Source organism: Halichoerus grypus, chromosome 5 (assembly GCF_964656455.1).
Source record: "Halichoerus grypus chromosome 5, mHalGry1.hap1.1, whole genome shotgun sequence".
In the NCBI taxonomy this organism is placed as follows: Eukaryota; Metazoa; Chordata; class Mammalia; order Carnivora; family Phocidae; genus Halichoerus; species Halichoerus grypus.
Genome location: NC_135716.1, coordinates 103,750,533 through 103,760,439, shown reverse-complemented (window position 1 = coordinate 103,760,439; position 9,907 = coordinate 103,750,533). Strand labels below are relative to the sequence as shown.

The 9,907-nt window shown below is 39.0% G+C and overlaps 1 non-coding gene across 1 annotated transcript; it reads right to left on the bottom strand.

Moving 5' to 3' along the window:
- Nucleotides 1-9,436: 9,436 nt before the first annotated feature.
- LOC118539700 (small nucleolar RNA SNORA31) lies at nt 9,437-9,566 on the bottom strand. Its single transcript, XR_004919288.1, has one exon. It is a non-coding gene; the product is annotated as a small nucleolar RNA SNORA31 (small nucleolar RNA).
- Nucleotides 9,567-9,907: the final 341 nt, after the last annotated feature.

The window sequence follows — 9,907 nt, the reverse complement described above, 5'->3', positions numbered from 1 at the left end:
ACACTTATTAGTGTTGGAATGACTACCATCAGAAGCTCTACACAACCCAAACACATCATCCAACAATGCAGAGCTAGATTAATCAGGTGTTTAGATGATAATGGTCCACCCTTCATCTGAAGAAGAAGAATGATCTAAAGTTCTCTATTGCTATATAACAACATTACCACCAACAATATTACCTTAGAGGCTTAAACCAATATATATTACCTCACAGTTTTTGTGGATAAGGAATTTAGGAATGGCTTAATTGGGCCCTTAATACTTCAGGGTCTCGCAACATTGTAATCAGCATTTCAACTGGGGCTCCCATCTCATGTGAGGCTTGACTGTGGAAGGATCCATTTCTAAGCATACATGATTGTTGACAGAATTCAGTTACTGGTGGGTAGTTGGATTGAGGTCCTCAATTTTTGCTGCCGGTCATCTGGAGGTCACTGTCTCTTACTTACTATAAGCCAGTAAGGAAGAAAATCTAGCAAGAAGGATGTTATAATCTCAGGTAACATAATCACATATGTCCCATTGCCTTTGCATATTCATTTGATTAGGGGAAAGTCATAGATCATGCCCACACTCACGGAGAAGGGATCATAAAGGAATGAATACCAGGAGTTAGGGATCATTGAGATCACTTCATAAAACCCAGGGCATGAGAATTGAAACCAATTAATGTCCTGTTTCTGTGTTAATTTAGACCATGACTGAGGATACTTCCTGCCCATGTATTAAACCATAGTAGGACTGGGAATATTTTTTGCTCCTACCTTACATAAAACTGAGAACAAGTAAAAGTAATTTAACTACTTGGTTCAGGAAATACTTGCTCCTGGAAGTTAAAACTCTGAGCCAACTGTAACAGTTAACTTATCAAAACTAGCAGTTTATCATGACTCTTGTTAAGACCCTCACCTCTTTCTGCCCATCCATCTGAAACTGTTATGTAATAAATGTCATTATGTCTCTCTACTACCAACCAGTTCCTTACCTTACCTTAAAATTGCCAGCTCATACCCTATGACCCAGCAATTGTACTACTGGCTATTTACCCCAAAGATACAGATATATGTCTCTCTACTACCAACCTATTCCTTACCTTACCTTAAAATCACTAGCTCATACCCTATAACCCAGCAATTGCACTACTGGGTATTTACCCCAAAGATCCAAAAGGGCACCTGCACCCCAATGTTTATAGCAGCAATGTCCACAATAGCCAAACTATGGAAAGAGCCCAGATGTCCATCGACAGGTGAATAGATAAAGAAATTGTGATATATATGTATAATATATATGTATATATATTATATATCTATAATGGAATATTATTTAGCCATCAAAAAACCCCCAAAATCTTGCCATTTGCAATGACATGGATGGAACCAGAGGGTATTATGCTAAGTAAAATAAGTCAATCAGAGAAAGACAATGTCATATGATCTCACTGATATGTGGAATTTAAGAAACAAAACAGAGGATCATAGGGGAAGAGAAGAAAAAATAAAACGAGATAAAATCAGAGAGGGAGACAAACCATAAGATACTCTTAATCATAAGAAACAAACCAAGGGTTGCAGGAGGGGAGGGGCTGGGGAGATGGGGTAACTGAGTGATGGACATTAAGGAGGGCACATGATGTAATGAGCACTGGATATTATATAAGACTGATGAATCACAGACCTGTACCTCTGAAACCAATAATACATTATATGTTAATTAATTGAATTTAAATTAAAAAAATAAAATCACCAGCTCAGGCTCTAAGTCCCTATAAATATCCTCTGTGACTTCCCTCTTATGATACATCACTAAGATTCTATCAAGGTGTGGTTTGCCTTATAGCAGAAAGCCTAATAAACTTAGCTTTGTTTGATCATCTTTGTTCTGGTGGTCCTTTTGAGGGGTTAATAATCAACATGATAACTTTCTGATTGCTTTGGTGTCGGCTCTAGTATGTATCCCTTCTATTCTAAAACAGAGGCTAATATCAAACCATTTTTGTTTAGTCACACCCTAATCAAAGATCAGGACTTCTCTTCATGTCATCTTAGGCCCTCAAGGTGACTAAGTTCCTTCCTTACCTTCTGTTTTGAGAGGACGTTTTATGAATATTCTGAGGTAGGGCATTGTCCTCATGGGAGAGGAATTGGGGCAGTGTCTTGATGTTCTTCCAGATTGGATGCCTGATGGCAGAAAGAGCTTCTTCTTGTGATTGAGGTCCTTTGTGGGTGACGCAGCTTCCATGCACCTGCCACTGTTGAGTGGGAACAGAGGTTTCCCTTCCAGCAGTTGTTTGATCTATCACTTTCCTTTAGAGTAACTGGTTTTTCCCTTCTGTGGCCAACTATGTCTTTTTCCTCAGACAGGGAAAGATTTAATTTGGAAGGAGGCACCTGAATCCTTTTGTCTCAGAGTAGCAACGGTGTTTAATAGTTGGATGTTTCTGATTATGCAGTGAGTCATTCAAGACTAGCTGTCCAAGCTGGGAAGCAGAATGGGGGAGAGGGGAAGAGGCTTAAGGAGGAAGGTGCACATTAACACTCCAAAATATTTAACTGCGGTATTTCCACTCTTTACTATACTCCTCCCTCTTTATCTTTGCTGAGCATGTACATTTGAAGTCATGTAAATTAAATAAACGTTCCATATGACTGTGTGTTTTCTTTTTAAAATTTCTTTCTTTCTTTTTTCTTTTTTTGAGAGGGAGAGAGACGAGGGATGTGGCGAGGGGCAGAGGAAGAGGGAGAGAGAGAATACCAAGCAGGCTCCACACCCAGTGCAGAGTCTGATTCGTGGCTCCATCTTGCAACCCGGAGATCATGACCTGAGCCAAAACCAAGAATCAAACACTTAACCGACTGAGCCACCCAGGCGCCCCTATTTACTTTTTTTTTAACTTGAAGAAAAATTTTTAAATAAACTTATTATTTTAGAACAGTTTTATATTTATAGAGAAAGGGTGAGACTAGTATAGAGAGTTCCATTTACCCCACACCCAGTTTCCCTTATTAGACATTATTATTAACTGAAGTCCATGCTTTATTCAGATTTCCTCAGTTTTTAACCTACTGTACCTTTTCTGTTTCAGTACCCCATCCAGTGTACCACATTGCTCTTTGTCATCACGCCCCCAGAGTCTTCTCTTGATTGTGACAGCTTCTTAGACTTTCCTTATATTTGATGATCTTGGCAGTTTTTTTTATTTTTATTTTTTTAAAGATTTTATTTATTTATTTGAGAGAGAGAATGAGATAGATCATGAGGGTCAGAGGGAGAAGCAGACTCCCTGCTGAGCAGGGAGCCCGATGTGGGACTCGATCCCGGGACTCCAGGATCATGACCTGAGCCGAAGGCAGTTGCTTAATCAACTGAGCCACCCAGGCGCCCCGATCTTGGCAGTTTTGAGGAGTACTTGTCAGGTATCTTCTAGAATGTCCCTCAATAGGGATCTGTCTGGTGTTTTTCTCCTGATTAGGCTAAGCTTATGAATGCTTTGGATGAAGACCATAAAGGTAAAGCGCTGACTGAGATGCCTGTGTTTGTCAGGTTTCTCTGTTATAAAGTTACTCTCCCTCATCTTTCTATACTGTACTTTTTGGAAGGAAGTCCAAAAGAAGGAAGATTTATGTTCCATCTCCTTAAGGAATTTCTACATAGATTATTTGGAATTCCTCTGTCTCTTCTCTCTCATTTATTTATTTTTTTGAATTAATCATTTATTTATGTCAGTGTGACTCATGGATATTTATTTTATACTTTGGGTTATCATCTATTACTACTTAATTTATTCTGTTGCTCAAATTGTTTCAACTTTGGTCATTTTTGAACTCTTTCAGTTGGCTCTTATGTCCCTTTGACATACCCCATTATTTTTTTTAAAGCACTTCCTTATTTTCTAGCACTACATACTATAAAATCCTCCAGGCTCATCTTGTATACTTCCTGCATTTTCTTTTTAATTAAAAAAAAGAAACTTGAAAGAGATATTAAATGAGAGAATTCAGAAATGCTCATTTCACCCCAGCTAAACAATTTTCCTTAATACATAAACTTTTCTTATAGGTATTTTCCTATTCTCTCCATTTTAAACCATTGTAATATAAAATCATTGGTAACATCATAAAAATAATATGACAAATCAAGTTCAATTAACTTCAGATTTAGGAAACTTGATGGATCTGATATACTTTCCTGTTGGCTACAGATGAAATCTACTAAGTGGCTAGCTTTGAATATTTGAAGTAGTCTCTTCCTTACTATTCATACCCTGATCCCCTGTAACTTTTGACATAAGGCTCCTACTTTCATATATACCTAATTTTTCTTGCCAGGCAAACAGGGAGCCAAGGGCTCTGAGTGGGTTGCCGTATCAGGAGAGGTGGCTTTTTCTGTTTGGAGGCACGAAACCATGGGAAATTAAAGTCCTCATTCTGGGAAGAGATTGGTTTAAGATGTTATCTAGGACAAATAATCAAGTCTAAAAAACAAGAATTCATTCTAAATCAAAAGATTTGCAGCAAAACTGTCCAGAAAATAAGGCAGTTCTAGAAGTGATGCCAGGAAATACTTTCAGACCAATGGTGTGAAGAGGCAAAACCTTTTATCAGGTGTCTGATGGCAGGGGATAACTGTTACAAGAAATAACCTGGGGTGCGTAGGTGGCTTGGTTGGTTAAGTGTCCAATTCTTGATTTGGGCTCAGGATTCTCTCCCTCTGCTCTTTCCCACCCTGCTTGCACTCATGCTCTCTCTCAAAGAAAGAAAGAAAGAAAGAAAGAAAGAAAAGAAGGATAGAAAGAAAGAAAGAAAGAAAGAAAAGAAGGATAGAAAGAAAGAAGAAAGAAAGAAAGAAAGAAAGAAAGAAAGAAAGAAAGAAAGAAAGAAAGAAAGAAAAGAAAGGAAAGAAAGAACCTTCTCTGAGAGGTGGGAGAAAGTGAATTGTCATAAGACTTTAATTTCAGAATGGCTATTTCTTTTACTAATTATGCATTGTTGGGAATTCTATATGCCTTCTCTGAGCCTCAGTTTTCTCAATGTAAAAATAAAGCAAATACTGATACTACCTCATTACATTGTTGAGAGAATTAAACGAAATAATACAAAGAATGCTTAACAAGAAATTGGGCACCAAAGAAGATCTCAGTACATTAGCCATTGTTTAATGCATATTATATAGAGTCCTGAGGCTATTCCAACTAGCCCTTAGTACGTTGTAGCTCATTAAAAGAAATTGAAGATAGATGAGAATCTAAAATACAACTTCATTTTTAAATATTTTGATGTTTGTGGTAAAAAAAGGTATTTTAAATGTGTTGGGAAACTTATTAAACCTGAAATATTTTACCCAATCTAGGAGTAAAATTATACAAATGTACTAGTTATCTATTGCTACTTATAAATTACTCTCAAACTTAGTAGCTTAAAACAATAAACATTTATTATCTCACATAATTTCTGAAGGCCAGGGATCAGAGAGTGGTAGAGCTAGAAAATTCTGACTCTGGGACTCTTTTGAGGTCTAGGTCAAGATGTTAACTGGGGTTCAGTCATCTGAAGGGGCTGGTGAGTCCACTCCCAAGCTCATTCGCTGGGTTGTTGTCAGAAGACTTCAGTCCTTCATTATTTGGGCCTCTTTCTCTTTGTTTGCTCCAACAACATGGCAGCTGAGTGATGAGAAAGTGAAAGAGACCCAGGATGGAAGCTGCAGGCTTTTTATAACTGATCTTGGAAGTGATACACCATTACTCCTGCTGTTTTATTTGCTAGAAGCAAGTTCCTAAGTCCAGCTCACATTCAAGGAGAGAGAAATTGGGCTACCCTTCTTAAAGAGAAGAGTATCAAAGAATTGTAAACATATCTTTAAGAACACCACAACAAGTATCATTAATATCCTGAGATTTCATGGTGTTTGTTCATGATTTTCTTGGCCATGAATGAACCAAATTTGGCACCCCAAAATTTGTCATTTCCTGGGAAAGATGCAAAGGAACAGTTAGCTGAGAAATTTAGCTTTTGACATCTTCTCCATTTCATACAAGTTAGGTCTTATTTTGGGCAGTTTCTGTCCTTTGTGTTTTGGAAATGCCTGGAACTTTTTTTTTAATATTTTATTTATTTTTTGACAGAGAAAGTGACAGTGAGAGAGGGAACACAAACAGGGGGATTGGGAGAGGGAGAAGCAGGCTTCCCACAGAGCAGGGAGTCTGATGCAGGGCTCGATCCCAGGACCCTGGGATCATGACCTGAGCCAAAGGCAGACGCTTAACGACTGAGCCACCCAGGCACCCCTGCCTGGAACTTTATATGACAGCTTTATAAGCTTCCTAATCAAGAATTCAGTTTTACTGAGGATCACTCTATTGCCTACATGATGCACAGGAAGTGTGATAAGAGTCAGATATTGGTTATAAAACTTGATCTAAGAATTGTTGTCCAAGATGGAGATATAGACTTAGGAGTCACTGAGAAGAGAGAGAGGTGTGACATCTTAGGGTCCTTAAGCCATACTGGAGTTACATTATTCCAATTAACAGAGGGCAAAATGATCCTGGGATGGGGGGTGGGGAAGACAATGGAACTAGAAGAAATGTGAGACCTAGCTGATATTAATTGATTGTACTCCAAAATCATATATCATATTTATTGGATCCCACTTTACAACCAGAACTCACTGGGAGGTAATTGGGGGGATACTGTCCAAAACCCTATACCATGTCAACCAAGTATCAGCTGGCTTGGTTGATATATTCTCTATCCACAATGAACAAGGGTTGAGCTAAAGCAAAGCACGACTTTGAAGGGTCACATGTCTTCATAGACCTATACTGGATATTTCAATTGTTGACTACTTGTGGGTCCGTTTGTCCCTTTACAAATGATAGTACTTTACCATCTTGCCCACTGATTATTTCCTTGACCTTGAGATTTGAGGCTAAGTAAACTCTGGTGAAAGCTCTAGTATGAAAGACCTGGTGGTTGAGTTTGATGGTTAATTTCATGGGTTAATTTGACTGGGCCACAGGGTGCTTAGATATTTGGTTAAACATTAGTTCTGAGTGTGTCTATGAGGGTGTTTCTGGATGAAATTAACATTTCAGTCTGTACACTGAGTAAAACAGATCACCCTTCTCATTGTGGGCAGGCCTCATCCAATCTGTTGAAGGCCTAAATAGAATAAAAGATGGCTCTCCTGAGTCTGGACTTCTCAGCCTCCATAGTCATGTAAGCCAATTCCTTATAATAAATCTCTCTCTCTCTCTTCATATATATTCATACTCATACCTAGAGAACCCTGACTAAATACACTAAGGTGGTTTACAATTAAATTCTCAAAGTCAGTACCGATCTTCACCTAGTAGGCGGAGATATAGGATACTGCTTGGTTTCAGCCGGAGTTCATTCTGACTGGTCGACACCCATACCGTATATGGTAAATGTTTTGACCATCACTCTTGTAAGTATACCTAGAATAAAATAAGTTCAATCTGAATGAGTCCATGGAGATGATGTGTTTCACCAGTTTTCAATAGTGTTCCTTAGATTTCACGGAAGAAGTGTTGTAGGAAGCCGTGGTGACAAGGAAGGTGAAATGGGAGGTGAAAGAGAAGGTTGTAGAGAAGGAGCACCACACTCCATCCAGCTTCAACTTGGCTCATTTCCATTTTGGTTCTTTTAAATGTTGGTTCTGGTAAGTTTTTTCATGAAACGAAGGATCCCATTACTAAAAAAAGTCGAAAGCCACTTACGTATTGCAACTATACCATCTTCCAAATTAAGGAGCTTCCAAAGGTTAATTGACTATGAGAAAATTATACAATTATATCCTTAGGGAGTTGCAAAATTTGGATATGAGTTCAGGTTTTTGAATCTCAGACACTTCCTTTCAAGGACTCCATCTTTGATGCCTGCAGATATAGGATAAAGGACTACTTCAGCCCAATCTAAACATAACTTTAGTATTCTCTTAATATGAATATGAATATGTGCACGTATTTGAAAATTATTTGTTTATGGTCACCCTTAATCCATGAAGAATTTGGAGCGGCTTACAACAAATTAGGAATTTGTGGGAGGGAAAGAAAGAGGCATAAAGGCACAAAATACCGCTACTAAGATCTGGATGGTTGCAGAGGTGGGCTATACATCGACTGTGAGCTTGGTAGAAGTCAGTGTAGAAGGAAACAACCACACACAACATTGATTGAGTTTCTGGCATCTTGAAAATGCACGAAATCCAAAACTGGGGGAAAAACACTTTAAAAATCTGGACAAACAAAAGTAAGAGCTCCAGACTGTCAACTCTTACTGCTCTTGATGTGCATAAGGCTTACTTATTTCCCTTTGCTCTAACATACTCAGACTCCAAGTGCCTGAACATAATGTGGAGAGTTAAAATAGAGGAGTGCCTCAATTCCCAAAGGGCTTTACATCTGTCAGTTTCAGAGGAGACCATGGTATTGCTTTAATGTGTGTGTATGTGCGTGCGCCTGCACACACTTTTATTAAACATATGCTCCCAGCTACATTCCACTTGGCAAGATCACAAGAACATAATGGCTACAAGCTGTAAGGAAGAAAAAATAAAAGAGAACTTAACCAGTTTTTTTTTTTTAAATAAGATAAATAAGACCTCCTCAGCTACGTTAAGCATTCATTTACACATTCTTTGAGTGTGCACCCTAGCTTTTCTTCTGTCTCTGGGTCTCTATTTATTCATTCTTGCCCAAAGATGAATATTGCAATGGTACATGATGCAAACATTGGAAATCTGTGTTTACATTTGTGTTTCCAAATGAATATGCTAATAGTGTTTAATCAGCAGCGATGTTGCTTTATATCAATGTTTTGTGCCACGTACAGCCTCAGTGATAATGTTGTGATAACCAAAATTTTCCCCACATCAAAACTTGGAGACGATCCCAGTTTTTTTGAACAGCCGTTTGATTCCACAATACGATGAAATCCTTTAATCTTCCTCAGGATTATGTCTGTGTTTTCAGGAAGCATCAAATATCCCTTTTGTTTCATTAAGGGGTGGTGGGTGGGGGGAGGCTTGAAACCTCCTGCAGCAGCTCAGAAATTTTGGTATTCCGAACAAGCTCCCGAGCTGTCCAGGGGCACCTGTGGGAGGAAGCTCCAAGGTTGGTGATGCTGTGGAAGGAAATGGCTGCAGGCAGGCTGCTCCGTGTGTGGTTTGGGGGATATTCTGTGGAATCCAGCAGCCTGCTGGCCAGAAAAGCAGAATCCAACAGCAGTGGAGTGAGATGGAGGTGGGAAATGACACGCTTCTTGTCACGAATTTACAAAACATATTTCTAACCTGTGAATAATCTAGCTAGAGGAGGATAGGGCCTGCCCAAGACTGGATCAGCTTCTGACCCTATGCAAAGGGGTACTCTGCAGATAAAGTATGTCTTCTCTCTCTCTCACTCTCTGGCAAATATATTTCCCTACTCAATCTGGGCCACCACAAGGACAGATAGAAAGTGCAGAGACTTTTTTCTTTTGCATCCTACTGCAAACCAAAAGAACCATAGCATATTATTTAAGGTCTATCAGTGAATGCAGGAAAGTATTATACTCTCAAGGCACACACATATCCCTTCTCCTCTCAAAAAAAAAAAAAAAAAAAAGGCAAGAATAGCAATCCCAAACTCCAAACTTCCTTTTTTAAAATAGAAGTATTTCTGAGGCGCCTGGGTGGCTCAGTCGTTAAGCGTCTGCCTTCGGCTCAGGTCGTGGTCCCAGGGTCCTGGGATCGAGCCCCACATCAGGCTCCCTGCTCTGCAGGAAGCCTGCTTCTCCCTCTCCCACTCCCCCTGCTTGTGTTCTCTCTCTCGCTGTCTCTCTCTGTCAAATAAATAAATAAAATCTTTAAAAAAAAAATAGAAGTATTTCTTATTCTTTGT